Below are 7,406 nucleotides of genomic sequence, written 5' to 3'. Positions count from 1 at the left end.
AGAGCATATTTGGAAGCATCCAGGACAGCGCTTTCTTTCATGGAGAGGTAGGGCTGCTGCTGGCAATCTGTGAAACTGATCGGACTTGTTGCGCGAAAAACACGTCCCTCGGGAATGTATAGTATTTTGGGTTAAACCCGTTATCAAAACCAATTTACATTCAAGTCTGCGCGTCAGTGGTGTTTTGATTTCCCAACATTTCCGACTGTCTGTGGTGGGTGTTCCCCACCCAATTATTTTATTCTATCCCAGATAGTAGGCTATACAGGTCGACTTTGTGGACACTGGAGAGACTGGATGTGATGGACTAATTAAGGACATTTAAGTAATTAACCTACCTGACTGCCGGACCGGGGACGCTCTAACGGACTAACGGAACCGCCCGAGGCCAGATGAGCTGGAGTCGAGTTCCGTGGTTCATGTTTTTGGAAAGGCGCAGCAGACCCCCCCAATACCCGGGCACTTCTGTAAATAAATGGCACCCATAAACAACCAACGACGAACGCAGACTTCTTCCGAGGCAATACGTAAAATTGAGTGATTTCCTAACCTGAACTTGAACTTGGGCTTCTGTTGAGAAGATGTCGGAGCAAGAGCGTTATGGTGACGGGCTGTGCGATGATGGCGCTCCTGAGATCATCCCGCCGAGAGCGTCCAGGACAGGCAGGCGAAGCGGAGTCATCCTCCCCGGCCAGGACAACGACATCATCGTCCTGGAGGCAGTGAGGGCAGCCCCCCGCAGGAGCAGCATAATCAAGGTAAGAGTTGAGTTTATTGAGGTGATTGTTAAGGCTACATGTGATGGCATTGGCAAATCTATCTGAGAGATTTCGGTTAACAGACCTGTCTCACACAAGCGCCTGCCTTTACCAGAGCCACCAATTGTTTACCTTAGTTCACCCAAAGAAAACCAAATACCCAGGCTGTAAATTGAAAAACCATAGGCCTAATAGATGCACTGGAGCCTCCCATTGTACTGTTCATAATGTGTAGTCATCTACTTCAAATATCTCTGCAACAGACACTCAACATGGAGCCGCGGGATAAAGGACTGTCAATATTTAATAGAAGTAGGATAGGCTACAGAGGGTTGTGATTACATTAACGTGTGAACAATCACCAGACAAATGCCATATAATATAATAATAATATGCCATTTAGCAGACGCTTTTATCCAAAGCGACTTACAGTCATGCGTGCATACATTTTTTTGTGTATGGGTGGTCCCGGGGATCGAAATGTAGACTAGTCTTCAGAAATGGTCTCAGTTTGGTTCTCAGACTTAATGCCTCACACTGGATGACAATTGTTATTGAGGACATATAAGAACTTTATCTATTTTTCAAGGAGAGAAAGTGCAGGGGGTGATGGGCTATAATGGTGTTCTGAAACTGAAATGACGTAGCCTAGGCCTATTGGTCACTTTGGATATACACCTTAGGCAACAGCAGGTGCCACTCACTTCTGTAATGCACAGTATAATTTACTCACTCAATACGCACTCAAAATAACTACTACTACTACCATGTGGTATCGTTGAGATTTTAACTGTGGATATGCACGGCATATTTCCTGCTATGCGCCAAATAATGTAGGCTACACATTGTTCATTCAACATGTGACGCCCGCCCGCACCTACTCCGAACAACACCTACTCCGAACAACACCGTGCATTCCATGCCATGCGCCGGGTAATCTCAGTTCAGGCCCACACAGCGCATCACACATTCCTATTCACATGCCAAACCTGTGCCTAATCCGTGCCATTACACACACTTTATCCATAGTGGAGTTATAGTGGAGAACACCTTGCTACATTTTTGAATTTCTGTTATGCTAAAACACACCCTCATAGACTTTGTCTTTAAAAGCAGCTCTCACCAGCACAGATTTAAATTCCAATATCAGTCCTTCTTGCCTGCATCCAGGATGGACCGTGGTTGATCCTGTGGTTGACCCTATACCACTGACCTGCAACTACAGGCCAGGGCAGGGTGACATCATACCGCACGAACACCTAGCTGTGATCCAATGTCCGGTCACTTTAGTCCAGGAGGATCATGTTATAGATCACTGTTAAATAGATGTCCAGTCCAGAGATGTGTTAGTGTGTCTTCCTTATAGGGAGGCTCCATACTTCAATTTGTGTGTGTGTGTGTACCTCCCAGCTGAGAGGCACTGATGTGTTCATTGTGCTAACAGAGACCTCTCTCTGTCATATTGGCAGGAAGTGTCACGAGTGATGGACAGATGGAGAGAGGAGAGGAGAGGATGAGAGGGATGTCAGTGACAGGCGTGGAGGGAAGGAGGGATGGAGGGAGGGGAACAGAGGGAGGAAGGGAGGAAGGGAAGGGAACAGAGGGAGGGAGGGAGGGAGGGAGGGAGGGAGGGAGGGAGGGAGGGAAGGGAACAGAGGGAGGGAGGGAGGGAGGGAGGGAGGGAGGGAGGGAGGGAAGGGAACAGAGGGAGGGGGGAAGGGAACAGAGGGAGGGAGGGAGGGAGGGAGGGAGGGAAGGGAACAGAGGGAGGGAGGGAGGGAGGGAGGGAGGGGAACGGAGGGAGGGACGGAGGGAGGGATGGAAGGGAACGGAGAGAGAGAGAGGGAGGGATGGAGGGAGGGAGGGAGGGGAGGGAAGGGGAGGGAACAGAGGGAGGGAGGGAGGGAAGGGAACAGAGGGAGGGAGTGAGGAGTACAGAGGGAGGGAGGTAGGGAAGGGAACAGAGGGAGGGAGGGAGGGAGGGAGGGAGGGTAACAGAGGGGGGAGGGAGGGAAGGGAAGGGTAACAGAGGGAGGGAGGGAGGGAAGGGTACAGAGGGAGGGAGGGAGGGAAGGGAACAGAGGGAGGGAGGGAGGGGAACAGAGGGAGGGAGGGAGGGAGGGGAACAGAGGGAGGGAGGGAGGGAGGGGAACGGAGGGAGGGAGGGACGGAAGGGAACAGAGAGAGAGAGGGAGGGAGGGATGGAGGGAGGGAGGGAGGGAGGGAAGGGAAGCGAGGGAGGGAGGGGAACAGAGGGAGGGAGTGAGGAGAACAGAGGGAGGGAGGTAGGGGGGGAACAGGGGGAGGGAGGGAGGGAAGGGAACAGAGGGAGGGAGGGAGGGGAACAGAGGGAGGGAAGGGAAGGGTAACAGAGGGAGGGAGGGAGGGAGGGAAGGGAAGGGTAACAGAGGGAGGGAGGGAGGGAGGGAAGGGAAGGGAACAGAGGGCGGGAGGGAGGGAAGGGAAGGGAACAGAGGGAGGGAGGGAAGGGAACAGAGGGAGGGAGGGAGGGAGGGAAGGGGAGGGAGGGAGGGAGGGAGGGAGGGAGGGAAGGGAACAGAGGGAGGGAGGGAGGGAGGGGGGAGGGAGGGAAGGGAACAGAGGGAGGGAGGGAGGGAAGGGAAGGGAACAGAGGGAGGGAGGGAGGGAAGGGAAGGGAATAGAGGGAGGGAGGGAGGGAAGGAAGGAACGAAGGAAGGAGGGGGAATTCTGATAGGAACCTGGGTAATCAACTGGACTTGGTTGTTTAGGGAAACCAGTACACTCAACTCAAGGTGTCACCCCCCAAAAATGCATCCCCCTCCCCAACATTACAAATATTTTCACACCCTCCACCTCATAGATTTACCTCCAAATAATGTTTACGACCACAAATAACAATTTGTTTCAAATGTTTCTTTACACTAGGATCAGAGCCAGCTGCAGACAATGTTCAGCTAGGGGGACATCTGATTTTCAACATTTTGATGCCATATCTATAATTATATAAAATATATGCAACGAATTTTCCACCAACAGGAAGTGAAAATGTCACCAGAATAAGACCCTTTATATTTATTGAAAGGAGCATCAAGCTCATCACCGTGCACTTTCACCACCTTGTGAAGTTCATCATAACTTATTTAATCTGTAGCCTAATAAACTGCATGCTTTCCCATGATGTCGTGACATTTTTTATCCAAAGTACTCGCATAAAAAGGTTGGATGGAAAACTGGTTAATGTCAGGCCATTTTGAGGATGCTGGAATTATATTTTGGACGAACGTGCGCATGCCTACAGGATACTTTTGAAATAGCCTAATCAGATGAAAACATTGTGACTGTTTGTGTTTATACCACATATAAAAGGTAATACATGTGAAAAGTTAGGCTATATTGAAGCGTTAGGTTCTGGGTGCATGAGGAATAGCCGCTCAGATTGGAGAGGAGGCAGAGCGAGCGTTAAGCTTTCCTGAATAACTGGGCCTGCCGGGTTATTATAGGACGACTTGGAAGAATGATGAACTGCAACAGAAAGCGCATCTCAGTATCAGAAGTAAAAATACAGCCAGACTGGCCTGCTACTGTGCCTTTCAACTAATCCAAATGGAATGAAACATTCAAATCACAAGGCTTTTGCACTGTTATTCAAAATACATTTTCACTGCAGCCTAGAGTACTCACTTGAGAACAATAATGCAATTATTCATTGCATTGTGGTATTGTAGGCTAGTCTAGGTAGGCTAATTGTATTGTCCCTAAACAAGATCAATAGGGGAGTTTTTTGTCTTCACTGTTCTTTCATGCGCAATAATAATAATATGCCATTTAGCAGACGCTTTTATCCAAAGCGACTTACAGTCATGTGTGCATACATTTTTACGTATGGGTGGTCCCGGGGATCGAACCCACTACCCTGGCGTTACAAGCGCCATGCTCTACCAATTGAGCTACAGATGCACCTGGCCTCCCTGCTGCCTATCAGCTATTCCTATTTGTTCTTGTGGATTAATATTGAACATTTATGCAGCTTTAACGCTTTTATGTGTGGTATGATTGCTAGGTAGCCTATTGCCCACCCTGTTGATCTAATGCTAGAGTTGTATAATCCCTCTGCACGAACACATAAAGCAGTATGTAGGTCTTCCTTTTCCACCAAGTTAAAATGTTTTGATTTGCAATGTTGGAATTGAGTGGTCATATTAGTTTGTAGGCCAAACCGTTCGGATGCTACAGACATTTGAGACGCAGCCCATGCAAAAAACAGATATCGCTTGCTTAAACTGATGAATTTTGATTGGGGATTCGTCAATAGACTCTTAATTAAAACATTCAGTACATTCTGTTCCCAGCATCAACAAAACTCTATCCTCTATCTTGTTAAGTGTGTTCAGGTGTGTTGGCTGCGCCCACTAATTGGCCACACCTCATCTTAATGAGTGCTTGTTTCCTTTGAAATGGGGTCTGTTTGAATAGGCTAAAATTAACAGGTTTGTATGAGTAAAAAAAACATGCTAGCTCCATTCTGGTGGCACAGTGGACTAATTCCATGGATAGAGAACAGAAGATCATAGGTTAAAATCTCACTGATGCCATGCCACAATAAAAAAGAAATGTGTTTGCATAAATTAACTAAATTAATTTTCATGTGTCCTATCTGTGCTTGGAGTTCAAAACAGTTAACCCAAAATAAGCTACCATTGTTATTAAAAGTCTTATTGAAACATTCAGTGAAAGTTTTAAGTTATTCAAAAACCTCTAAATAACCTTTACATTTTGTTCAAAACATTCACAACATTTAGAGAATGTTCTCAAAACATTATTTAATTACCTTCAAATAACCCATAATTTCCATTCTCAGAACATTAATAAAACCTCACAGGAAAACTTTAAGGGAACCCTAGTAAAACGTTCTCAGAACCTCCCGGCAACCTACAAATTAACGTACCCTGAACAGGCGACATTTTCACTTCCGTTCTCTGAATGTTTAACAAACTTTAAGTTTTACCGGTCAAGAAATTATGGCTACGATCCAATGGGAAACAAAAAATGTACACTACCGTTCAAAAGTTTGGGGTCACTTAGAAATGTCCTTGTTTTCCATGAAAACATACATGAAATGAGTTTGAATAGGAAATATAGCAAAATGAATAGGAAATGTAGTCATTGACAAGGTTAGAAATAATGATTTTTAATTGAAATAATAATTGTGTCCTTCAAACTTTGCTTTCGTCAAATAATCCTCCATTTGCAGCAATTACAGCCTTGCAGACCTTTGGCATTCTAGTTGTCAATTTGTTTAGGTAATCTGAAGAGATTTCACCCCATGCTTCCTGAAGCACCTCCCACAAGTTGGATTGGCTTGATGGGCACTTCTTACGTACCATACGGTCAAGCTGCTCCCACAACAGCTCAATAGGGTTGAGATCCGGTGACTGTGCTGGCTACTCCATTATAGACAGAAAACCAGCTGACTGCTTCTTCCCTAAATAGTTCTTGCATAGTTTTGATCTGTGCTTTGGGTCATTGTCCTGTTGTAGGAGGAAATTGGCTCCAATCAAGCGCCGTCCACAGGGTATGGCATGGCGTTGCAAAATGGAGTGATAGCCTTCCTTCTTCAAGATCCCTTTTACCCTGTACAAATCTCCCACTTTACCACCACCAAAGCACCCCCAGACCACATCGCCTCCACCATGCTTGACAGATGGCATCAAGCACTCCTCCAGCATATTTTCATTTGGTCTGCGTCTCACAAATGTTCTTCTTTGTGATCCAAACACCTCAAACTTCGATTTGTCTGTCCTTAACACTTTTTTCCAATCTTCCTCTGTCCAGTGTCTGTGTTCTTTTGCCCATCTTAATCTTTTCTTTTTATTGGCCAGTCTGAGATATGGCCTTTTCTTTGCAACTCTGCCTAGGTCAGCATCCCGGAGTCGCATCTTCACTGTTGACATTGAGACTGGTGTTTTGTGGGTACTATTTAATTAAGCTGCCAGTTGAGGACCTGTGAGGCATCTGTTTCTCAAACTAGACACTCTAATGTATTTGTCCTCTTGCTCAGTTGTGCACTGGGGCCTCCCACTCCTCTTTCTATTCTGGTTAGAGCCAGTTTGTGCTGTTCTGTGAAGGGAGTAGTACACAGCGTTGTACGAGATCTTCAGTTTCTTGGCAATGTCTCGCATGGAATAGCCTTCATTTCTCAGAACAAGAGTAGACTGACGAGTTTCAGAAGAAAGTTGTTTGTTTCTGGACATTTTGAGCCTGTAATCGAACCCACAATTGCTGATGGTCCAGATACTCAACAAGTCTCAAGAAGGCCAGTTTTATTGCTTCTTTAATCAGCACAACAGTTTTCAGCTGTGCTAACATAATTGCAAAAGGGTTTTCTAATGATCAATTAGCCTTTTAAAATGATAAACTTGGATTAGCAAACACAACGTGCCATTGGAACACAGGACTGATGGTTGCTGATAATGGGCCTCTGTACGCCTATGTAGATATTCCATAAAAAATCTGCCGTTTCCAGCTACAATAGCCATTTAGAACATTAACAATGTCTGCACTGTATTTCTGATCAATTTGATGTTATTTTAATGGACAAAAAAAATGCTTTTCTTTCGAAAACAACAACATTTCTAAGTGACCCCAAACTTTTGAACGGTAGTGTAC

The 7,406-nt window shown here is 45.9% G+C and overlaps 1 pseudogene across 1 annotated transcript in view; it reads left to right on the top strand.

Annotated features, from left to right (window-relative positions):
* Positions 1-581: 581 nt before the first annotated feature.
* The window catches only part of LOC311144091 (inactive phospholipase C-like protein 1), a 50,706-nt pseudogene continuing 43,881 nt past the window's right edge, over positions 582-7,406 (top strand). The window contains exon 1 of the transcript in view: positions 582-758. The product of the transcript in view is annotated as an inactive phospholipase C-like protein 1 (transcript). The remainder of the gene's footprint in view (positions 759-7,406) is intronic.

Source organism: Coregonus lavaretus (genome assembly GCF_964263955.1).
Source record: "Coregonus lavaretus genome assembly, chromosome: 16".
In the NCBI taxonomy this organism is placed as follows: Eukaryota; Metazoa; Chordata; class Actinopteri; order Salmoniformes; family Salmonidae; genus Coregonus; species Coregonus lavaretus.
Note: the sequence above shows the minus strand (reverse complement) of the source record. Positions and strands in the feature narration are given on the sequence as shown.